The 25,956-nt window shown below is 42.8% G+C and overlaps 1 protein-coding gene across 19 annotated transcripts in view; it reads left to right on the forward strand.

The window, feature by feature from the left end:
• The window catches only part of RGS6 (regulator of G protein signaling 6), a 647,729-nt gene that overhangs the window by 352,298 nt on the left and 269,475 nt on the right, over positions 1 to 25,956 (forward strand). Inside the window, exon 1 of one of the 19 annotated variants that reach the window (XM_073895508.1) lies at positions 17,317 to 17,466. The exons of the other annotated variants lie outside the window; for them this stretch is intronic. The gene's annotated coding sequence lies outside the window, so the exon portion shown is untranslated. Of the gene's footprint in view, positions 1 to 17,316; positions 17,467 to 25,956 lie in introns of those variants that run through there. 19 annotated transcript variants of the gene reach the window in all.

Genomic DNA, 25,956 nt, shown 5'->3' on the forward strand with positions numbered 1-25,956 from the left:
GTTGTCTGTTTTACACATTCAGTGGCAATATATGGATGCTCTGATTGCTGCACACTCTTGTCAATGCTTGATTTTCAATTTTAGCCATTTTAATGGGTTTATAGTAGTAGCTCATTATAGTTTTCATTTGTATTTTCCTGTAACTAATGATGTTGATTGCCTTTTCAAGTTTATTGATTGACCACTTATCTATCTTTTGTGAAATTCCTGTCCAATTTCTCGGTCTTTGAAAAAATTGTTTCTTTTTTTATTATTAAGCTGTAGGGATTCTAGATATAAGTTCTTTGTCAGGTATGTATCTGGCAAATACTTTCTCCCAATCTGTGGTTTGCTATTTTATTTTTTTATTTTTTTTAATTTTATTTATTTATTTGACAGAGAGAGACACAGCAAGAGAGGGAACACAAGCAGAGGTAGTGGGAGAGGGAGAAGCAGGCTTCCCGCCAAGCAGGGAGCCCCATGCGGGGTTCGATCCCAGGGCCCTGGGATCATGACCTGAGCCGAAGGCAGACGTTTAACGACTGAGCCACCCAGGCGCCCCTGTGGTTTGCTATTTTATTGAGGGTGTCTTTTGATGAGCAGTTTGCAAATATTTTTTTTCTTTTGTGGTTATTGCTTTCTGTGTTTTAAGAAATCTTGCCTTTCCCAAAGCTACAAAAATATCCTCTTATATTTTCTCCTAGAATAGTTATAGTTTTAACTTATACATTTATGTCTATAATCCATCTTGAATTAATATTTATGTATGATATAAGGTAAAAGTCTTTTTCCATATGGATATCCAGTCATTCCAGCACCATTTGTTAAAAAGACTTTCCTTTTTCCATTGAAAAAGCTTTGGTGCCTTTTTTAAAATTGATTTGACCAATATGTGTGGGTATATGTTTGGGCTTTTCAATTTTATTCTCTTGTTCTATTTTGCTTTCCTTATACTAGTTTATTTTTTTTTTAAGATTCTTTATTAGAGATAGAGATCACACATGCGTGCATGCACACAAGTGGGGGGAAGGGCAGAGGGAGAGGGAGAAGCAGACTCCCCACTGAGCAGGGAGCCCACTGCAGGGCTCGATCCCAGGACCCTGGGATCATGACCTGAGCGGAAGACGGAAGACGCTTAACCGACTGAGCCACCCAGGCGTCCCTCCTTACACCAGTTTCATACTCTTGATTTCTGTAGCTTTCATAGTAAATTTTGGAATCCGGTAGAGTTAGTCCTCCATTTCTAGACTGTTTTGTCTATTCTGGGTCCTTTTCTATATAAATTTTAGAATAAGCTTATCAAGCCAATCACATCCTTCCCCTAGAAACAAGGGGAAACTTTGTTACTACAAAGTGTGTCTCCTATAGCCCCTACTGGTTCACTCCACTCTGGAGTGTAACCCCTACGTGGTCCAGCATGACATGCAGTGTCCTCCTCCCCCAGACTGTGAGTATATATGACTAATAAATTGCCACCTATCTCATTTGTCTGGTGTCAGGCATTGTGACTTTCAGCCATCTCCTACTATTTAGGGCAGGCGATCCCTCCCTCACTGACTGGGTGAATAAGAGACAATTAGAACAGATCCGCCTAAGCATGCATAGCAATAACTTATACTTTTAGATAGCTGCAGAGAATCTCACAGCACAAATACAAACTAATTTACTGATGTTCTTCTCTCCTGGTGGACATTTAGTTTCCACTCTCTGGTCTCACACCAATACTATAGTGAATTTTCTTGAACAAAGGTCATCTCACACCTAAGGGAGTAAATTCAAAGAAGTTGAATTATGGATCAAAGACTATGCATATTTAAATTTTTGATGAACATTGCCGAATCATTGTCCATAGAATATATACTGATTTAGACTCTCACAGGCCATGTCTGAGAACCTAGTCCCCACAACCTCATCAACCCAGGAGGTTAAACTTGTTGATCCTGGCCAAGATGATGGGTGAAAAATGTCACATCTCTGTGCTTTAGTTACCTTCTCCTTATTAGTGAGGGTGTCTTTTCATGTATTAAAGAGTCACTTGTATTTCTGGTCTTTCTCTTATTGACTTGAGGAAGTTTTCCTATTTAAGTAATTAGGAGTTGAAAACTTGTCATTTATCATTTGACTTAATTTATAGTAGGTTTTGCTGTCCAGATTTTTATTTCATTTTACATTGTCACAATTATCTTCTTTTGTGGATTCTGGTTTTGGGGTCATACACATAGAAGTCTTCTGACTCTAATTGTATAAAGAAATTCTCTAGATATTTTTGTCTAGATTGTAATGGTTTAGTGATTGCATTTAAATCTTTGGTTCATCTAGAATCTATAGTGATGTAAGGTATAAGATAAAGATCCAAAACTTTTCTTTTTTCAGTTGACTGCCTATTTGAGAATAATTTGTCTTTTCTCTACTAACATACAATATCACCTTTATCAAATAAAAAGAGATTGCTTTTGGTATGTGATCTATTCCGTGGATCTGTTTCTTCCTGTAATAATACAAGAATGTTTTAATTATTATTATTTATCTAAAATATGCTTTAGTATCTGTTATAATTTGCATTTTCCTTCTTTTTCTTATTCTTAATTTTGTTTTCCATATGAACTTTAGAATTGTCTTGTTTACAACTCCATAAAAAAATTCTGTTGCTATTTTTGTTGGGACTATTTGAAATTTATATACTAAATTAAAGAGAATTGAATCTTTAAGATGTTGAGGTTTCCAGCCAAAAGATGTGATATGCCTTTTATTTCTTGAATGGTCTTTATGTCCTTGAACAGTGTTTTAAAAATTTAGTTTATATGGACCTTGCACATTTCTCATACATTTATTTCTAGGTATTTATATAGTAGTCTTTACTTCCTTTGAGGTTTTTCTAATTAGTTATAATTTATAAATATTAAGGCCACTGACTTCTAGATATGAACCTCCCCCAGCCATCTAATTGAATTTTTTAGTATTTATAATAGTTTTCCAGATATATAGTCTTATCTCTAAATATAATGATTTTCGTTCTTTTTTTTAAGATTTTATTTATTTATTTGAGAGAGAGAGAATGAGAGACAGAGAGCACGAGAGGGAAGAGGGTCTGAGGGAGAAGCAGACCCCCCGATGAGCAAGGAGCCCACCGCGGGACTCGATCCCAGGACTCCAGGATCATGACGTGAGCCGAAGGCAGTCGCTTAACCGACTGAACCACCCAGGCGCCCTGATTTTAGTTCTTCATGCTGTTTTTATAGTTCTTATTTCTTTCTCTTGTCTGTTTTGGGTTGGCCTTCAGAACAATGCTGAGTAAAAGATAAAGGGTGTCTTTATCTTATTTTTGTCTTTAACTTCTGTGGTTTTCCCACACCAAATATTAACCAAGTATCCTCTATATTCCAGACACCAGGATGTAGCAAATCCAGCTGTCATTCAAGACTCAACTCAAATCCACCTTCTTCCAAAGCCCCTTTTGATCAACTCAAGCAGAAATTGTCTTTGTCTCCTCTAAACTTCCTATTTTCCTCCCTTGTGTCCCTTCCTACTTTTTTATCCTGTTTTAGTTACTTGTGTCTTTGTTTTTCAGTCCCTTAAAATTCCACACGCTCTGGGAGGGCAGGGTCTTTGATGAATCATCCCGTCGTGCTCAGAGTTCCGCCTTGCACACAGCAAATGCTCAACACTGTACGGCTCAGTTAATTCTTAACTCATTAGGATGGAGATCTGCTCCAATACACTTTAGGTAAGCATCTGCTCAAATAAAATGCAGGATTCTCATACAGAGCACTTAGCCATGAGTAAGAAATATAAATCCAGCTGACAAAATACACACACACACACACACACACACATTCATATTCGGCACTAGCTAAGCAGGGGTACAACATTTTCCTTTCAATTGTTAGAGAGGGAACAGAACAGAAAGGAACTAGCCACCTGCAGCCAGAGTACGTGGAACCTTTGGACGTTGGTCAGTTTTCTAAATCTAGACAAAATGATACAAATCATCAGGTCATTTCATGCCTTTTAGGTTTATCCTCAGAATCTTTTCCTCTAAAAGGCCTCTCTTCGATAGGGATAATAGAGTGAGTGACCTTGATATCAGTGATTGGTTGGTCTGTAATGTGTAGTTGGTTTTATCTGGCATGGAATGTCCTCTGGATTTTAAGTTCCTATTTTTAGCTTCTCCATACATTGTGTTGTGTTCACTTCACTGTTTCCCTCACACCAGTGATTTATCCACACACCCTTTGCAAGTCTGTGTAAAAACCTTTAATGCAGAGCTGAAGCTATTTTGGGGGGACCTGTTACCAGCCCACTGGCACCTCCCTACCAACGTCCTCAAAGGCCTGAGTGAGGGTGAGCCCAGGGAAGTGGCTGTGGGAGCCCGAATTTCCTGACTCCTCGGGTCATAACCTATAATAGGAAGAGAGTGTATGTCGTCTAAGAACCTGTGAGTAGGCCCTAATTGCTGGCACACGTGTAGCTCTTCATCAGTGTCTGTTCCATGAATGACTGACCGAATGTGTAAGTGAATGAGCGAGCACGCTGGAGCCTCTACAGGAGCTAGACAGTGGACTTTCACTAGACGCTTTTCAGATTCTTCTATATGGTTGAAGCCGGCAGCTGGTATGTTTGCACTTGGTTTGGAAAAGTACCTGTATACCGGTCCTCATGCGATATTGTGACGTTTAGGTTGCTTACTTGATAAATGTGGTTTTATTATTAATTCATGCATTTGAAAGGACACACATGCCTTGGAAGCAACAGCAAACCCTCTTAAGCTCTGTGCTCTGTTGAAGAGGTCATTTCTTTCAAGCTCCAGGAAAAGCACTGGCCAGAGTGGCGACATGCCTTGTCGGCCAAGTCTCTGGCCATAGCCTCTGGAGGAGAGCGCCCATGGCTGCGGGCCCCCTGCATCATCATTTCTGCAACTGGCCAGATTGTATTATCAGGATTTAGTTTAAAAAAAGGCTTTGCGATTGGGGACATATTCTGGGTCCTGTGACGGGTAGTTGGTCCCAACCTTTCTTCTAAGGACTATCATCATTTCCTTCTCCCCCTCCCACCATTGGTAGAATCTGAGCTTTGTGGGCGCACACTGTGTGGGCTCCTTCAGAAGACAGCTTCTCTCCTGCTTCTGCCTCCCCATCCTTCCCTCTCCACCACCTCTTCCTGGCACTTCGGTCATGCATTATTGATGATCTTCGGCCCCTGCTCCACCCCAGTGTTTCCGAAGCCCTTGTGCACCGCTGAGTGGAGACAGGTGCAAGTCCTATGGGGGGCCAGGACTGCTACTCCGAGGCTGCTGGGGCTCCTTTCTCTTCCTGGCCGCTGGAGCGGACCCCTGGCACAGGAGATAGGGCAGCGGCCGGGGCCCAGCCAGGACTAGGGAGCGTTTGTTCTCTAGGCAGTAAAAGGTTAAACTGTTCATTTTAAGAGACCCCCTGGGTATAAAGTACTGGACTTTGTCTTTCTGGAATGGGCTGATTCCTAGGATCTTGACCTTTACTCCAACCCATCAGCTGCCCTTTCCTTATAGCACTTTCCTTTACTTCCTCTTTGGTCAGGACGAAGGAGGCTAGTGTGTGTTGTTAGCTTAGTTATTGGGGACAAGCACTGCAGGAAAGGAACATTCTCTTTGTTCCCCCCTTCTTATTCAACCAAGTTTTGACAAGATACACCTGGGTGAATAATTTCCACAGAGTGCCCTTTCTGAAGATTCTCTGCTTAAGGATTCTGCAGAGGAGCCTGGAGCCACCCCTCTGGGACCTGTCTGCCTTCACATTGTATGCATAATTTACACCCATTGAGCTCCGTCCACACGTCCATAGCCAGACTCTCCTGGGGCTTCACATGACACAGGCTATTGCTTCAGGGAATATTAGCAAGCCTGACCTTCCAGGAACTCATATCACTTCGGCTTCTTCCACAATGATCAGATTTCATATTTGAGCATTCAGAATTCACAGGGACCAGGGGAATGTTGGCCAAAAATGATCAGATGTCTACTTCCCAGTTCCAAAAAGTTAAACCAAGTGTTCTTCTAGAGAGAATTAAAAAAAAAAAAAAAAAAAAAAACAGGACTCTGCTGTGTCCCAGGCACTGGGCAACCTTGTCTTAGAATTATTCCAGAGAGTAAGGGAGTGATTTGTGTGATCACTCTAGCTAAGGAGTGAGGAGAGAAGGAGAGACCATCTTTTGAGTCCTAAACTTCTACAAGGGACAATGCACCTAAAGCTTTTCGAGTTTGCTCAGAATTGTGTCACAAAACAAACAGTCCTTTGCTCCACAAAATATTTTAATGAAAGCCAAACAGAGATTAAGAGCCTCATGTACTACTGGTTCTGCCTAGTTCACATCTTCAAAGGCCTTTTAATAATCTCCATTATGTGGTTATGTGATTTTTATCACACAGACTCTTACAATTTTTAAATAATTCACCACCAAGAACCAATGTCAGAACTAAATGCCAATAAGATTTGGTCTGGAAGACTAGCATGGTAAGATCATTAATGTTTAATGCGTTCACATCAAAGTGGGATAATCCTGCTACTGAAGGTCAAGAAAGTCTTTTTTAGAAAAATAAATAGGAGAGGAAACATTGTAGATGTTCCTCTTTTTTTTTCCCACCCAAATGAGTCTAGCATCAACTTGTGATCGCCAAACCGGCATAGACAGTTCCTGGTGATCTAGCAATTCCCCTGTATCATTCATGAGGTCTGTCTCTTTCCTCTTCCTCTTTGTTTCTAATGATGATGATGAAAAGCATTTCTGGGATAAACCACATCTTCCAAGTGCTCTGTCATTGTCCCTCCAAAAGACCGCTGTTGGGTTTTATAACAATCATTGATGTACACAGCCAATTTGCATACTGAATTGTAGTTTGGTTTTAGAGCCGCGGTAATAGAAGTTATCACTTCTGATGGGAAAAGGAAGAATGACCTTCAGCAATGCAGTAGGAAACTGCAAAGAGCTGTGCTCCCAGTTCTCTTGCTAAATCAAAAGATTACAAGGGTCAAGATCAGTTTCTTCATTTTCTTTAGTCAGTATTCTGAAGAGACCCCAGCAGAAAACTCCAGCCCTAGGATTTCTCGTAATTGAAAAAAGAAGCAAATGTTCTTGGATACCAAGTGATGCCCATAAAAGGGCACCAGCTCCTGGGAGCAGCCTGGAGTTTGGGTCCAGTTGGTTCGTGCTATGCCAGGATGGCCCCTGCAGAGTTTCTGCAGGGGGCATGCACACTAGCGTTCATTACTAAGCTTCTACACAAGCTTATAGAGTTGCTTAGTTGCCTGGTGGGTTGTTTTTTTGTTTTTTGTTTTGTTTTGTTTTGTTTTGTTTTTGGTACCCAGCCTCAATTTTCCCTGGCAAATTGTTCTGGAGCTTTGAGATCAAGGCACCCATTGAAAACTCGGGAATAAATTTCTATGTGGTTCTACTATCACTCATCATTTTGCCAAGAAACATTAGGGAAGAAAGGGATGAAGTGGCCAATGAAGTTTTTGTGGTTTTTGTTTTCTTTTGTTCCTGCCTTTTCATCTTATTATGTTTTAGTGGGAGAAGAATCCCTCGGAGATGAGAGGGGCAGGGTCCAGTTCTCGCTCTGCCCACCAACAATGTGTTTCTTCATGCAAAGGTCTGAATCTTCCCAGGAACTGATTTCTTTATTTGTCAAATGATGCTAATAATACTTGCCTCAGCCATCCTATACCATGGTGGTAAAGGTAAAGTGAAATCACAGATGGGAAAGTGTTTGCAAAATTCTAAAATGTTTAGATAGTGTTTCCTTGTGTGTCAAGGGAGTAATGAATTACACCTCTGCTGCAAAAAAGGCAGTTAGGATTGAATGTCAAAGGGCTTAGCAGAGACCATGGCACATAAATAGCACCCTATAGATGGCAGCTGGAGGATCAAGGCGGGGGTGTTACCCCCGATCTCTTCTATAACCCTTCTCCCATATGAAGCAAAAGAATCTAACTAGCCTCAAAGGTCACTTCAGTGCTAGTATTTTTTCGCTTTCGAGACTGCTCTTCTGGAGGCTCACATTCCTGCTTCCCAGACATTTGCAGAGTTTAGCTGCTCTTTGGAAGGGAATGAGGAATCAACAAGGAATGACCTTGGGGCCAGAATGACCTTGTAGCTGCGGCAACTTGAGTTAGAATTCTAGCTCTGCTTCTTGCTTGCTGGGTGTGATTTGTGCTTCTTTCTTTATCTGGGGATGGTGTGATACTGTCTCCCTCTGAGGGAAGTTATGGGTTAAAATGGCACAATGCCACAGTCAGGAGACAACACTTTTCTTGCAGGGTGAAGTACAAAATGAAAATGCTGGGTTCCTTGTTCAAACATTATTAAGAATGTCAAGATGGCAACAGCAGAGCATTAAAACCAGCATGGGGCCCTCCCAAAGTCAAGGTTCTGGGCAAATGTGCAGAGCACACCGTGAAGCCAGCAGTGACCACAGTTCCTGGCATGGTGGCAGCCTGCCACCTGGTAGGCACTCAGTAAAGACTGGTTGCTTTTCTTTCTTTAACTCTCTCTTCTTTCCTTTTTAGTTTAGTTTATATCCCTATATCCCTAGTTTATATCCTACTGCAGTTTTTCTTACAAGTCTCCTAGGATGAGGTTCCCTCTGACGATTAAACTGCTTCTTCCCTTTTGCCCTGATCAAGGAGTCAGGTGGTAAGATCAAGAAGGACAGTTTATCTCCAGAACCCTCCCATCTCTATGTCTATATTTTCCAAGCTCCTTCAAAGATAGTCCAAAAAAACAAGGAACTAACAGCGTCATGATGCAGAGCATGGGGCTCTTAACTCTAGAGAACACCCTGTGGGCTGCTGGAGGGGCAGTGGGTGAGGGAGGGGCCAGATGGATCTGAGGAGGGCACTTGTTTTGATAAACCCTGTAACATACATTACACTGTATGTTAACTAACTAAAATTCAAATAAAAACAAAACAGACAACAACAACAACAACAAAAAAAACAAAGAAGGGGCTAGACTGTATGTATATGGGACAGGGGGAAGGGAGGAAGGACGGAGAAGGCAAACTAAGGCAAAGAAAAAAGAACACAGAAAAATGGAGGTATTAGAAGAAGGGAAAAGCTGGGGCGCCTGGGTGGCTCAGTCGTTAAGCGTCTGCCTTCAGCTCAGGTCATGATCCCAGGGTCCTGGGATCGAGCCCCGCATCAGGCTCCCTGCTCCGCGGGAAGCCTGCTTCTCCCTCTCCCACTCCCCCTGCTTGTGTTTCCTCTCTCACTAGGTCTCTTTCTGTCAAATAAATAAAATCTTTAAAAAGAAGAAGAAGAAGGTAAAAGCCTGCACTTCCCAAAGGATATCATTTTGCTACCATACATCCGAGTACAACTGAGGCTGATTATACAATTACCTTCTATACTTTCTTCCCCAACTCTCTGCCATTTCCGTGAAGTCAAAACAACCGAACATTTTCTGACGTCTTGGTTCACTTGTCTCTGAACTTTATAATTAACAAAGTATTTTGTTATGTATTACTTTACAGAATTCACGGTACTGTGAGTTTGGGTATGCTACTTATATCTTCATGTTATAGAGGAGGAGATAAAGTAACTTTGCATAGTTACTGTGTCTGTTGGAAATGTTTGGCTCCAAGCAGCAGAAAACCTGAATTACTGTGTCTGTATTTGGGGAGGAGAGGTCCTCCTAAAAAAGAGGCTTGGACTCAAACTGCTGCCTCGGGGGTTGGGCAGGACACAGACATCATGGTTCCTTTCTGCTGTTCTCTTGACCTTTCCTTCAAGGTCACAAGATGGCTGCTTTGGCTCTTGGTATCACGTCACAAACACAAATGGTGATGTGAAGAAATGTGAGGAGCAATATCAGCCATACTGATGTCTTTTCTCGTGAACGTTAAACTTTCTTGGGCATCCTCTGGCTTGCAGACTTTGCTCATGTCTCATTGGCCAGAACCATGTCCCGTGGAAGTCTTGGTTGCCTAAAAAGGCTGAGAGAGTGTTTAGCTTTTCCAGTCTTTATACGGATGGTGAGAGAGAAGGGTGTTGGGACACCTCTTGGGTGAAGCACACAACAGCTTAGGGCCATAGTGACACAGATAACAAGTGTCAGGAACAGAGGGACTGAACCCAAATCCTCCATTCTCTGAGTTTCATGATTTTACCACTGCCACATCGCTCTTCTTTTGAAAATGTATTCCGCACCATTCAGCTTGGCCACTTCCTGCTGAGATAAGCAGACAGAAGTCACTCCCTCCACATTATGGAAATTTGAAAACAGGGAATACATTTACTATGCCCTGCCTTAAGGCTCCTCAGAGAACCTCTTCCAAATTATGTAAAAGCGAGAGATAGATGGTTTATAGAGAATTTTTTCCTTACGTGAGAAATTCTGTGCATTCGAAGTTTCATGAAACCAGTTGTAGTATATTTGGAACACATAAGAGAAATTGTGTGAAACATTACTTTAGGCTCTGTGCCCTGGAATTTCCAGGTTTAAGCTGCCCCTCCTCCCCCCGTGCTTCAAATCACAACTAACTTGTTTTTTGGTAGGAACTATTTACATATGAAGATGATACTTAGATGCCCTTAGTAAATTGTCGAACTCACTTTCCTAAACAAGACCAGAGTCATAAACATACATAAATATCAGCTTGAGAGATTAGAAACAAGAGCCAAGATGGAATTTCTCCACTGTCATCACCACATGCAGTTACCACAGCAGAAAAGCTGAGCTGAGTGATTCAGTCCAAGGTAGAGAAATAACAGAATCTGGAGATGTAAATATGTTTCTTTTGGAGATATTTGAAATGGCATTATCATCAGCTTCTTCCTTTTTAGCTGGGGAATGTTATTTGAGGGATTTTTGTTGTGTTTTCTTTCAATGCTCCCAGCAGTAAATTGGAAGTATAGCGCCTGCTAAATGTTTAGCTGTAGTTGAAGCATTGAATAAATCATGAAATCTGTGTAGGGTGAACTGAATAATAGCTGCCCTGGAGAGAACTGTAACTCAGTGTTGACAAAATAAATCACCTGGCATTTTCCAGAGAATCTTTTTTCTTTTAGCAAGAGAGTTTGATACTCCTAAGTTAATTAAGAGTTTTAACAGATTGGAATGTTTTAAACCTAGTGGAAATGTTTAAGAACTACCACTTATGTGCTAGGTACCAGGTCAGGCAGTTTTATAAGCATTAGGTCATTAAATTCTCACCCAGCCCTGTACGGTTCTTAGCTGTGTTTTTCTAGATAAACAATGAAGACTCTGAGAGTCCAAGACCGCAGCTAGGAAGGAGTCAAGTTCTTCTACCAGTTATTCATAAAAGTAAGTTTTTCCCAGGCAGTGGGGCAGACCCAACAGATTGGCCCATTGAACCCTTGTTACAACTCCTTCTATCTTGTCTGCTTCCACCACCGAGGCTCAGAAGCTTCAAACTCTCAGCCTTCCTATAGCTTGGCTTGGGGTAGCCAGTAGACATAATTCTGTCCAATGAAGTATAAGCAGAATGCCCTGGGGGAAAACATTCCTTCTCCCAAATAAGGTAAAGTTTCTCTCAGCCACTCCTGACCATGAGAAGGAGAGTTGTACAGTTAAGGCTGATGTAGCAGAAGTACAGTTCCTTGATGATACTGACTAGTTGCACTAGCCCTAAGCTGCCTGATGGAAGATTCCTTGTTAAACAGGAAAAACCAGGCAGAAAATACATCCCCAAAATTGGCACTCCAGAATAGACATACTCTAAATAATAAAACCAGCAATGCTTTGACAAATGGCAAGAGTATTACAAACCTGGAAGCACACGCATTTCTGGACTCTACCTGACACCAGGTGGTAGCCGATGAAGCTGAAAAGGGAAATGCACAGTTATGTTGTGTATAGAGGAAAGAGCCTGTTGGTAAGGCATTGCTTCACCCTGTTGGCTGAGAAGAAGCAATGGCAAAAACAACTCATAAACACACAAACATTTGTAATAAGATTTAATAATGGATCAAGGCAAATTTTTACCAACTCACAACATCCTGCCTCCTACCCCTCATAAACTTTTTCCAAATGTCTGGATCAAAAATAATTCCCTACATTCAATGAAGAGTGACAATAAAAAAACAAACCAACATGGGATGCTATAACATCCTACATGCTAATACAAAGATAACTGCAATAGAAAAGGAGAGAAAGAAGGGGAAAAGAAATGGTAGGTACAGAATGCTCTGTAGTGATTCTAGCAGCCAAATGAAAACATAAGGTGACCATGAACTTAAAAATTTAAAGAAACCACTGGAGAGCTCAAAACAGAGATGAAGTGGTCAGGGATGATACAATGAAATGAGAGGAGAAGAAGCATATAGGATATAACTCACCAAAGAAGTGAAGATGATTTTAAAGCAGCAGAAAGCAAAATAGACACTGCTGAAAATAAAATCGGGGAACTGAAGGATGGGATTTTCAAAGCAAATAAAATAAAATGGAAATAACGGGATAAAAGGAGATCAGAGATAAAATGGTAGATTTGGGTGACACAGAAGACCCCACAGATGCAGAGTGAAATATCTCTGAGGAAGAGAACTAAACAAATAAAACACAAACAACCAAAGATATAATTCAACACAACTTTCAAAAAATAAAAGATGATTTGAATTTACAGATTGAAGGATGTACCATGTTCCAGAAAAATTTGCTAAAGGGCTATCAACAGTGTGCTATATTTTAGATTTAAGAGTATTAATAAACTTTAGAGATAAGTAATAATCATTTAGTCAACCTGGCAGAAATATCAAGTAACCGATATAAAACCATAGACTTTTAAAAGTCAGTTTAGCCCAAGGGTTCCTTATAGAAACATCAAAAGATAACAGAGATAATGCCTATGAAGTCCTCAATGAAAGGGGAAAGAAATAGTGTGTGGCCTAATAAGAATTTTATGCACAGCCAAACTGTCATTAAAAATAAAGGCAATAGATAAAACTTGTCCAACATTTAAGAACCCAGAGTTGATAACTCCCATTGAGTCATGCTTTAAAAAACTGTGAAAGGGAAACTATTAAAGGAAAGATTTTAACTAAGAGATGAATGGAGAATTCCTGGCAAAAGAACTGAACACTGAACCCATTTAGCATTTAGACTCAGTCTAAAATAAATATGGAAATTTTATTTACAGAAAAAAGTATAAGCTCTGAACGTATATAAATATTAGAACTAATATTTAAAATGACTAATAGTAGACTGGGTATTTACCCAAAGGCAATGAAAACACTAATTTGAAAAGATATATGCACCCCTATGTTTATTGCAGCATTATTTACATAACCAAGGTATGAGAGCAGCCTGAGTGTCTATTGATAGATGAATGTGTAAAGAAGATGTGGTATGTAGCTACAGTGGAACATTACCGGCCATAAAAAAGAATGAGATTTTTTTTGCTATTTGCAACAGCATGGATGGACCTAGAGGGTATTATGCTAAGTGAAAAAAGTCGAGAGAAAGACAAATACCGTATGATTGCACTTATGTGTGAAATCTAAAAAAACAAAACAAATGAACAAAAACTTTTTTTTTTTAAAGCTGAAACAGACCATTGAATACAGAGAATAAACTGATGAGGGGGCAGGGGGGATGCATAAAATAGGTGATGGGGAGTGGGAGGTACAGGCTTCCAGTTATGGAATGCATAATTCACATGGATGAAAGGTACAACATAGGAAATGTAGTCAGTGGTATTGTAATAGTGTTGTATGATTATGGTAGCTACAATTCTAGTTAGCGTAGAGTAGTGGATAGGCTTGTCAAATCACAATGCTGGGGATGCCTGGGTGGCTCAGTCGTTAAGCATCTGCCTTCAGCTCAGGTCATGATCCCAGGGTCCTGGGATCGAGTCCCACATCAGGCTCCTTGCTCTACGGGGAGCCTGCTTCTCCCTCTGCCTGCCACTCCCCCTGCTTGTGCTGGCTCTCTCTCTATCTCTCTCTCTGGTGAATAAATAAATAAAGTCTCTTTAAAAAAATCACAGTGCTGTATACCTGAAACTAATGTAGACATTGTGTGTCAACTATACTCCAGTTAAAAAAAAAAGGACTGGATCTGGAGAGTGGTTATAACCACATTGCTTATCCTATGGGATTAGCGAAAGCAATTGCTCAAAGAAAAATTCATAGACAGAAGTACTTAAATTAATGGACAAAAAGGAAGGGAAATGAATGCATTGTCTTACATTCATGAAGATAAAAATAAGAAAAAAATTAAACTAAGAAAAATATAAGAAAGATAATAATGTTAATAAAGCCAGAAAACAGTAACTTAGTAAAGAAAGAACAAATAAACTGGCTTATTAACCAACAAGTAAGTGGGTTCTTTAGGGAAAAAAACAATCATTAGTAAACTAACCAAGATGGATTCAAGTAAATCATTTACTAGGAAAATATAAATACCAACCATGACCCAAATAGAAAAAAAAAAATAGAAGTAATTAACATAGAAAAAACACAAAACATGGACAAAAAAACAAACCTCTCCAAAGAAAGCACTAGGCCCAGAATGTTTCACAGATTAGTTCTACCAAACCTCTAATGAAAAGGTAGGACCAAAATTAAACTCTTTCAGAGCACATAGAAAAAGAAGACTTCCAAATTCTTTCTTCTAAAACTAGCACACATCAACCACATACTGATAAAGAGAGTTCAAAAAAACAAAATAAAAACCAGTATTACTTGTGAATATGAATGCAAGAAAGCCTAATTAAAATATTACCAAATAAATCCAAGCACTCACAAAGACAGAATTCACTACAACCAAGTGGATTTATTCTTTTAAAGTGTAAGAATGTTTCAAAATCCAGAACCATGTTAATTTAATTCATATAATGTGTCAAAATTAGGAATCATTTTTATTATCTCTATAGATAACTGAAGAGGCATTTGATAAAATTTATGCTTCATTCTTGATGAAAAACTCATAATAAAATATTTCATTACACACACACACACACACACACACACACTCACACACATACTTAATAACATACGTTCCCCAGAGCTACTAATATACTTACTGGAGAAAGAGTAGAAACAGTTCCATTAATGTCAGCTATAAGAAAGTGTACCCTAATCAACAGTGTATGTTAACATTACTCCAGAGATCCTAGCCAGCCCAAGTAGAAAAGAAAAAGAATTAAGCACAGATATTAGAACCAATAATTAGTTTCAATTATTGTGAGATGGAGATTATATTATTATACATTGTAAAATACCACAAAAATCAAATGGAAATAGATAGATATACAGACTTAGATATGTAGATAATGGATATATAGATAGAGATACACAGTACCATACCTGAATAGCCAGGAAGCTCAATGGAAGAGTGTTTAGAAGTAGACTAGACTACATATGATAAACATAGTGTTACATATCAATGAAAAATAGGCCCATTCAAAATGCTATTGAAATAATTGGATACTTCTTTGGGAAGAAAAAGAATTCCATTCTCAGAAGAACCCTGGATTTCATCCTCAAAACCTACACCAAAATAAATGCCAGGTGACTCAAAGATTTAAATACAAAAAATAAAACCACAAAGGCACTGGGAAAAAAATTGGAAACTTTTTATGAGCCTGATGTGAGGAAGACCTTTCAATTTTTGATTCAAAATGCATAAATTATAAATTTAAATTTATAATTTATATTATATAATTATATATAATCAAAATGCATCAAAAACTATAAATTAAAATATTAATAAATTCTATTTGCTATACATAACACGTCTGCATTGCAAAACGCACCATAAACAAAATAAAAAGAAAAATAACATGCTGATTAAAATAATTTGCATGGGGCGCCTGGGTGGCTCAGTTGTTAAGCGTCTGCCTTCGGCTCAGGTCATGATCCCAGGGTCCTCGGATCGAACCCCACATCAGGCTCCCTGCTCCGCGGGAAGCCTGCTTCTCCCTCTTCCCCACTCTCCCTGCTTGTGTTCCCTCTCTCGCTGTGTCTCTCTGTCAAATAAATAAATAAAATCTTTAAAAAAATAAAATAAAATAATTTGCAGACAAAGGACTTCTTAACATATTAAAACTGATAGTTAACTATTCAGTATTATACACTTAAACACTTGTGAAGAGATTTCACATTAGGGGCTCCTGGCTGGCTCAGTTGGTAGAGCATTTAACTCTGGATCTCTGGCTTATGAGTTTGAGCCCCACTTGGGCACAGAGATTACTTAAATAAATAAATATTTTTTTTAAAAACGGGATCTTACATTAAAGTGTTCTTACCACACACACACACACACACACACACACACACAAAAGACAAAATGGAGCAAGAGGAAAGTTTTGGATGTGTTTTCCCTTGATTATGATAATGATGATGATTTCACAGATGTATGCATATCTCCAAATCCACCAAATTGTATATATTAAATATGTCTAGTTTTTTATGTCAGTTATACCTCAGTAAAACTGCTTTTTAAAAAAATAGAAATTTAAAAGGACAGTGAATGCAAGTAGGTAGTTCCTAAAAGAGATACTCATGATGCAAACAATGGAAAAAATGCCTATTTCTCACTCAAAATGAGAGAATTGTACATTAAGACTACTGAGAGTTACTGATTTTCAAAAACTTACCAGATTTCGTATTGGCAAGGATCAAAAAGTTTAGTTACTTATTGTTGGCAATATTGTAAGGAAATCAAATATTCTCATAGATTTTTGGTGGGACCATGAATTATTATTTATTCAGAACAAATTGCCAATATTTATCAAGATACAATTTGCTGAGTCTTCTGACTCAGAAATACTGTAGAAATTTATCCTACATTGTATTTGTGTGCAATTGTGTGTATGTGCAATTGTATGAAATGTATGTATAGGCATATTCATTGCCACATCATTTGTAAGAACAAAAGATTATAAACTGAATGTGGTCCGTATAGACTCATAATTGCAAAGATCTGGTCAATTTATATGAAGGAATACTGTGTCCTTTAAGGATATGACCTCTAAGAAAACAAGATGCTGAGAGTACTAGAGGGTATGCTACCATTACTATAGAATAATGGTGATAGTAATCATGACTATTGTATGCTTATATTCAAATATGCATGCTTATATGAATAGAATATCACTGACAGTATACTCATGAACTGATAACAGCAGATGCCTCTTGAGACAGGACTCGAGAGTCTGGGGTGGGCATTGAGAGGTAGACCTACTTTTCAATGAGCCCCTTTACCATCTGTTAAATTTTTTATCCTGTATATGTGTTACCTAAGAAAAAAAATTAATCAATCTTAAATTCATTTAGATCCCAGTTCAAATCCTACATCTGCTCTTTCCAGCTTTGTGACCTTGAGCAAACTGCACCCCATTCTCCCTCCCTGGGAAGCGGGGACGATCATAATGGCCCCTCGCAGGCTGTGATCAGGGCTACCTGAGGCAATCATGAAGAAGCACCCTGCCCAGCGCCCGCAGTGACATGTAATTGCTTAGTAAATGACATCCACCTCTTTTACGCAAGAATTAAAGTAAGTTTCATCTAACTCTCACAACTTAATAAGGTGCATAATTGTGCCTTGCTGTGTTTTTAATTTTCTTTGTAATACACGAATGACTTAAACATCTGGCTTCCTTAGGCATAATTAAGCAAGAGGGGGACCCGTATACATCACCAGTCAGGCATACCTCTTTCCCCGGTGGAAAATAACATTTTTTTATTTCAAGAGCCAAGTCTAGGTGTTAACTAGTCCTTGGCACAACTAGAATAAGAGGAAAAGGACGAAAGCTGCCAAAGCACTATTAGGCACTGGCCTTGGATCTCAGATACCTGGGTTCAAACCCGGCCTCCGTCACTCCTGACTGCCACAGAGCAGTCCTGTGTTGTACTTTGCTGCCCTTCCATAACATCACTTTAAAATAGAATACCCTGCAGAGGTGCTATCTGGATTAAATAAAGTCAGTCTAGACAAGCATGCAATCCATGCTAGGCACTCAACAAATATTTTTGGAAGAGTATTAAACATTTACTTGTGCGAGAAGCAAGAGATGACCCCTACCTTCAAAGTCCTTACAAATTGGTAGATGAAACAATGACTCTGATAACTCAAGCAAAAGCCACTTGAAGAGGGTAAGCACGACTAATACAGACTAATCACCAGTGAAAGGGTAGCCACGTTCACTACTGGTAGACGGAATATCGAGGAGGAGAAAAAGCATCCTGTGAGGGCCAGTCCTCCACACTTCAAACCAGCGGAGTGCTCAGGAAGGTCGAAAGGCTGTAGGGAACAGGAAAATGGGTGCGATGTGACAAGTCACAAAAAGCAGAGACACTTTGAACTTTTCTACTTTCACACAACACATGAAAATCTGACTTTCCTGGCCTGAGGAAAATGTGAGCTATCCAGTCCACTCACACGTAAACACTTCTTTGGTATTTTAGGTGTTGGAAGGCTTTAGTGAAAATTCTCTTGCTCATTCACCCACCGTCTTATATGCACACACACGTGTGCACAGGCATGCATACACACGTACAGGCATGTGTGCACGTGCACGCAGGCATGCACACCCCAGGGTGCTTCCTACCACTCGCGGTAATTTGGTGAGGACTACTAAGCCGGGTGAGACCTCCAGCCCCTCCCCCATGCCCTGGGTCTCTAGGCGGTGGGACTGCAAAGACTCAAGGCCACATGCCTGGGGACACAGCACTGCCTGATCCAAGGAAGTGTTTGTGGATGCACGGGAGCAACTGCCAAGCAGATGCTCTCCGGAGGAGGCTTAAACAGCTGCTGGTGTCCAGAAAGCCCTTGCGAGAATGCTTTTATAAGGAAGGCAAGTATCAACTAATTAGCAACACACAATTTTTCCCATCTTAGGGCAAAGAAGACGGTCCTGGAATTAAGGAGCCAGGATAGGTTCATTTCAGTGTCACTAGCACGTTGGCAAAACCTATGGTGTGCAAGTGCTTTTTTGGGAAGCAGAGGCCAAGTGGGGCATCGAAGTGAAGAATCTTATGGGGCAGGCAGGGACCAGCGTGAGGGCGAGGGGCACCTGTAGTACAAAGGAGAAGGGAAACTTGCCAAACTGAGGAGGAAGGGGCATACAGGACTGTCCCCGAAATGCGGTCTTAAGATCTGTTCTGGGAGGACGTCACTGGGCAGCCTTTCTCCTCACCACTTCTGACTACAACTTACTGCCCATGTCTACGTAATCAACTTTGAGGTCAGATGCCACCATGTCAAACTTCTAAGTGGAGTAAAGACTCCCACGTGGGGGCGCCTGAGTGGCTCATCACTTAAGCAGTCATCTTCAGCTCTGGGTCCCGGCATCCAGCCCCTTGTCCACCGGGCTCCCATGGGCTCAGCAGAGAGTCTGCCTCTCCCTCTGCCCCTCCCCCTGCTCGTGCTCGCTCTCTCTCTCTCTCTCTCTCTCTCTCTCAAATAAATAAATAAAATCTTAAAAAAAAAAAAAAAAGAAACCTCCCACATGGTGAACTATTAACTCCTTGATGGTACACGCACATTTTGTGTTCTCCACGGTGCCAGACACAGCAGGTGCACAGGGTCAGTGACAACTGACATTTTAGGTTCAAATGTTTCTTCAACATCGGGAGCCTTGCTAAGATCTGCCATTGGGACTCCAGCCCAGGGTGATGGTTTTCAACTTTCCAGTCCAATTCTCCGCCTACTAAGACGGCTTTGTCCGTGACAATGAATACATTAAATGCATATGTATTAAGTGCCCACCGTGTGTGTGTGTGACACCAGCCAGTGGGTGTTAGGGAGGCCCCAGGGAGGAGCAACACTTCTGCAAGGGAGATTATCCCAGCTCTTTCTGCCTTTCGTTGGCATATCTGAGATTTGGGTGTACCCCGCTGTACCCCTGCACTATGAAGGGTAGACTGTAAATAAGGGAGAAGTGCTTGAGAACTTGCGTGAGTGCCTTCGGGCAGCAACACCCTGAACCCTTACGAATGGGGGAAATGGGGCACTCAAGGAGGATGAACACCCTCTTAGCACCTTCTCCCCCACCCATGCCAGAGAGCGTGTTGGCAGGTTGAAAAATCAAAGCTTTGGCCATGTCTCTCCCTCAGTTTGATGCATCTGCAAGGGCATTAACTTCTCCTACACCTCCACCAAGCAGGGGTTTTTTTAAGGATTTTATTTATTTAACAGAGAGAGAAAGAGCACAAGCAGGGGGAGTGGCAGGCAGAGGGAGAAGCAGGCTCCCCGCTGAGCAGGGAGCCCCACGCAGGACTCAATCCCAGGAACCCGAGATCGAAACCTGAGGTGAAGGCAGACGCTTAACAAACTGAGCCACCCAGGCGTCCCTAAGCATGATTTTAAAATCTGTGCTGGTGAATGTTTATTTCATTTCAGATCCACTGGGCCCACATCTAAGGTTAATATCGCATGCTCTTCAGAACGAATTCCAAGCCCTCTCACAGCAGCCTTGCCAGGGACCTAGAGACTCCTGGCCAGATGGAGTGACATTTTGAAAAGTTTTTGGTGTGTCCCATCTTCCCAGACAAGATGTGAGTTTCTGTCAGTCTGCCCTCTTTCCAAAGCCCGGTGGTCTGCAGGGTGCCTTGGAGCCGAGCTTCCCCTCCCCCAATTAATCCGTTTATCAGAGATGATGCGGGCAGGGCTTCCAGCCCAGGCAGGCAAGGGCTTTCAACAGAGCCCATCTGGAGGGGTCAGTCTGCAGACGGACGTGATCAAGGCAAGCGACAGGCCTGGGATTGTGCTAGGCACAGAAGGCTCCCTGGCTGAAAGCCGTGGTCTGGACAACTCGGGGAGCTTTTCCCATGGCACCTGCATTGGCTTGCTGCAGTCAAGCACTCCCACACCTAAAATCGCCCTGTTGTTCAGGAGGATTGGAGCTGTTTGCCCCCAGAGTCTGAAAACTTTCCTTCCCAAGGGTAGCAGTTTGTCAGAGAGGTGGCCAGGCATTCAGATTTCACTTGCCATCTGGGAATCGCTATGAGGCTGTGTGTTCTTGCCGGGTTTGTTCACGTCCTCTCTGCTCTGCAAAATGGGACTGCCCAGCTAACTTGGCATTGTAGAGGGTTGACTAGGACGAACTATTGTGGGAGGTGATTGTCCAGGGAGGGCAGCCTACAGAGCTGCATTTCCACGTGGTGTCAGGCAAGGGCTGCCTGGCCGGGGGCTTCAGTGTTCTTTCAGACCAAACCTCCAAGGTCAAGGGTGTACTGCCTTTTTCTTTTGTTCCCGTTCTGTCTCTGTCTCTGTCTCTCTGTCTAGCTCTTCCTCCCTCCCCCACTTCCCTTCCCTCCCTCCCTCTCTCCTTCTCTCTTTTCCACTCTTTTCTTTCGTTGCACTTTCTTTGGAGCCAAGCACAAGCAGGATCTCCCTCTGCCCTTGAGAACCTCTCTTTAAGACTACTCCCAAGAGAGGAGAGAAAGGGGTTTGTCCAATTTATTATCGTAACCAATGCCCAATTTTGTTTTTCTCCATGGCCTCTTCTTTTACAGTTTGTGTTTGCAATATTATGTCCCTTGGAGAAAAAAAAAAAAGCTGTTAACAAAGGTGAACTTACTCCGATGATCTAATCTGTTGAATTCCTCTGCAACGCAATGAGTTAAATCACCTGTCGGCCCACATTAGACAGGGCTGTGTTTACAGACCCAGGGGTGGCTTGTGAATTATTTAACTAAGAGGACTCTTGGCTCCGTGTCTGGCTAGACACGGTGCAGCCCCGAGTTACTTTGGAGGTGCTGTTTGCAGCCCCCGAGCTTCCCCTTGGCTGCGGAAACAGCCTGCCAGACACCGTGGGCCGTTGCCAACACCAGGTCTCCTTGAGAACAACCTGAACTTAGCTCCTACACGCTCCAGATGGCTTGCAAACTAGAGTGGAGTCTTGCAGAACCCTTAAAAGCTTTGCCAAAAAAGAGAGAGTTGGCAGTGTTCCCACCGAGGCGGTAGGTTTGCCCTCCCCACACTGTGAACCTGGGTGTTATAGCTGGGGTTTGGAGAGTCCATTTAATAACACCCGCCCAGCTCCCTCACTCCCGTCCCCATCGGAGTTTGGATGCACTGAGAGCGAGGGAAGAATGAGGCAGAGGAAGATCAAAATATCACCTTTATTACCAATTGACCTACCGGAGAATGTGGGGGGATGTCCTGATTCGGAACCCCAGAATGGAGGCACGCTTCCTCGCCCAGGGCTGGAAACCAGCCTCACCTGTGGAGGAAGGGGAGAGGCTGGGGGGCAGGGAGGTCAGGGGCCTTCCTCAGGGAAAGCAGCATTTCCTATCTGTCCTGAGCAGCCATGAGGAGCTGTCTCTCTGGCGGACAGAGTCACAGAGATCGGAGGAGCTGGTGCAGATCTTAGAGGCCATTGAAACCCTTTCGTTTGCAAAAGGAAACTGAAGCACAGAGGTTGGGGAATCTCCCATAGTAATGTGGCTTGTTAGAGGCAAGGCCGAGTTCTGTGTACCTCTTCGTCCAAGAGGGGGGCACCACCCCATTGTGGGTCTCGGGCTCCAGTCCCACCCCCACCTCCTCCTCTGTCCTCCCTGGGATCGGGACAAGCTTAGAGGATGCACAGTAATCTGACTGTTTTTGCAGCAAATGGTAATTTAGAAAAAAATTACTGTTATGAAATCAAGTCAAGTCAAGGTCTTTGTTGACACTTTGAGCTTTTTCAACTCTGAACGCGCACTTGGGAATGCAGTCAGCTTCTGCCTGAGCCAGAGGGCAGGACAGCCAGCTTGGGGAGAGACAGGGAGGGGAGGGGACCTAATTGGTATGTCACTGGGAGAAGGCTGTTGCCTCCCAGTCAGATGGTGATCACTGTCATGCCTGCTTCTGCAAGTGCTCGGAATTCTAGGCAGCTCCTTGGCTTCTTTCTGTCCTTTGGACACAGTCCCCACTGCTGTATTTTACCCCATCAACAATTTACACTGTCAAAATCCTGCTTCTCCCAGCAACTCACCGTGGTGCTAGATTTGTGCAGTATTTCCCTCAGCTGGTGTTTGGGGCTCAAACCCCAAGTGCTTTGGTCCGAGACCCAGTGGAACACCGACCCGAGGAAAAGGTCCATTCCCTATGCACCCAGTGATGTCCAGGAGGCATGCACCTTTGCCATGGCGTTCCCCAAGGACTCTCCTTCCCTCACTGCCTGTGGAGCCACTGAAACCTAAAAGCCCACCGGCTGAGTTTTATTTCCAGCACTGCAATGTCACACGTTCACGCACACACTCATGTGCGTGCACACATGGACACACACACACACATCAAATTCCTATTCCCATCAAATCTCTGCATCCCAAAATGACCTACGTGTTGGCAAAGGCTTCTTATCTGTCAGAAGTTATTATCTAATGGAAGTTTCCTCCCTCTATGACACACGCATTATCGCAAATGCAGGTTGTGCCGTTACCCCCACCCCTCCCCACCCCCGTCCTGAACCTTCTGCCTCCCAACTCCCCAGGCTCCTGAACACCAAGGAGAACGTCTGAGCCAGCAAGTAATAGGTCTGAAAGGAGGCCCCTTGGGGACAAAACGGACATTTGGTGGGAACCCACTTATATTTTGGATGGTGCTGTCCTTCTCCCTAAAGCTCAGTGCTGGAAAGCTCCCAACCATGCCAGAACCCACCCCACTGAGGCTCCTGCCAAGCCCCACCTCTCTCCAGGAGCCCTTGGGCCTGGGGGCAGGCCAAGTATGGCCCCTCCCAGCTCTTGAAAGAGCTTCCATGTGTTATCTCACTCAAACACTACACTGACCTGGGGAAGAGGCAGGGCAGGTGTCTCCACCCCTCCCCATGGAACCGTCATTACCTTGAAGGCAGGAGGGACAAGGCAAGCTGGTCTGGATGGGCCTGGAAACCCAAAGAGCACCCACACCGGCACTGGGATTTCAGGGAAATGAAGGAACTTATCTGTCTTAAACCATTTTCAACAAAATGTGTTCCATGATGCTGCCAATCCAATTCATTCGCAAGGGGACTGAGACCCTCAGAGGGGAAGTGATTCCCTCGTGACAAAGCAAGGGTGAGACCCACATGCAAAAAAAGCCACTAAGAGGGCTTATGGAGATGAGACTTCACCCCATTCAGCATCTCCCCTCCCTCCAGGACACTTTGCCCCCCCCTCCCCCACCTGTCAGGGCTCTAGAAGGCCCTTCTGTTCCACCTCCACCCACACCCCTTCTGCCTACAGCCCCTCACCTGGGCCTTCCCCACCTTAGAATTCAACTCTCAGACTCCCCCTCCTCCCACCTCCCCACTTCCCACTGTCCCCTGTCCTCTACATGGTCCTCTTCTCTGAGTTGCCTGGTGACAGCTCATTGGATGGACTAACTCACCCCGGGGAGGACTAAGCTAATGGGCTAACAAGTTTCTCTTCCAAGCTGACTAGGTGCATTTTAAGTTGCAGAAGTGACTCCTAGGGGCCATGCCTTGGCTCAAGACGTGCTTCAAGAGCTGGGCAGTGGCAGCTCCAGGATCTCTACATAGAAAGGGCCGTAGAAAGGACTGCGGTCCTTGCTTGGAAGCTGCATTTGCAGAGCAAGCATGCTTTTTTACTTGGACTGTGGTTTTGTTTAAGTTGATAGATATTTGGGATAAGGGAGTAATCACTGCCCTGCCAACTTCTACCCCTGCCATTTAATACTTTCATTAAGATCTAGGTCACTTGCTTTTATGTTCACTAGAGTTCATGGCTGTCCTCTTAAGTCTGGTGCCAGAAGGAAACTTGGCATTTTTAAGTGCAGACTCATCATACAGATGAGGGCCGTATCACCTCCCTCACTAAGGTGTGTTTCTGTTAGTGCACCCATCCTAAGATCCAGTTAACCTTTAGCTTTTGTTTGTTTGCTGCCACATTATATTTTAAGTTTTCGGTTGATTCACTGGCAAAATATCTTACATTTGGGCTGCAAAGTCATTTATCACTCCAACTGTTTGTGTAGTGTTTTATCTACATGTCTGTGCCCTAAGTGTAGGAGTTTCTATATATTCCTTATCACGGATAGTTTTAGAACAAACAAAAGACCAGCTCTAATCATGATACTCCTCACTCCCGATTCTGGAAAGTAGTGACTTCCTGACCCTCCTGGTTGTGAATCTGGCATTCATTCCCAGCCCTAACGTTAGATGGAGTCTTGGCTTTCAGAAAGCCAGAACTTCGAAGTAGTATGCCGTGTGGCTTCCTGAGGACCAGACAATACACGAGATGTCAACTTAGTTAATTTCGCACATGGAACACTGTCTAATCCGAAAATAATTACTCACCATCTCCTGGGAGAATGTGTGTGTGTGTGTGTGTGTGTGTTTGGGGAGGGGGAACCTGGGAAGGGAATGGAGGGGAGGGGAAGAGAGCAGGAGAGGAAATAGTTTTCATTGCCTGCTGAACAGAAATAGCTGGAAAAAGCTAAGGTCTGTGGTCTGTAGCCAGTTTGCTAGGGCCGCTGTAACAAAGCATTGCAGGCTGAGTGGCCTAAACTACATAAAGGTTTTGTCTCAAAGTTCTGGAGTCTCCCAGTTGGGGAATAAGGTATCTGACAGGGCCGGTTCCTTCCAAGGGGTGTGAGGGACAGATGTGTCCCAGGCCTCTCTCCTCGGCTCGTGGATGCTGTCTTCTCCCTGAGTCTTCACATCGTGCCTTTACACATCTCTGGGTCCAAATATCCCCTTTTTATAAGTCGTATTAGATTAGGATCCAGCTGAATGATCTCATTTTAACATGATTAGCTCTACATAGACCCTATCTCCAAACAAGGTCCCATTCTGAGGCACTGGGGGACTCTGAACTTGGGGCAGACACCATTCAGCCATAACCAGGGGATTCACAATGAGGCGGACTAAGAATATCACCGACGCAGCAGGGAGCCCCTGGGAAGTAAGAGCGCGTGGAAATCAGCGCTGATGCTGAGCCCTCGCCCGCCAGCCATTTACCTAGTCAACACCCCTCCGCAGGTGTTTGAGGCCCTGTGGAAGCCTTCCTCCTCGGGTGGGGGACAAAACCCACCCCCTCCCAAATTGTGGTCAGTGTGTCA

The sequence above is a fragment of the Callorhinus ursinus genome, unplaced genomic scaffold (assembly GCF_003265705.2).
Source record: "Callorhinus ursinus isolate GAN/ISIS: 27379988/994484 unplaced genomic scaffold, GSC_fseal_2.0 scaffold8, whole genome shotgun sequence".
NCBI classification, from domain to species: domain Eukaryota; kingdom Metazoa; phylum Chordata; class Mammalia; order Carnivora; family Otariidae; genus Callorhinus; species Callorhinus ursinus.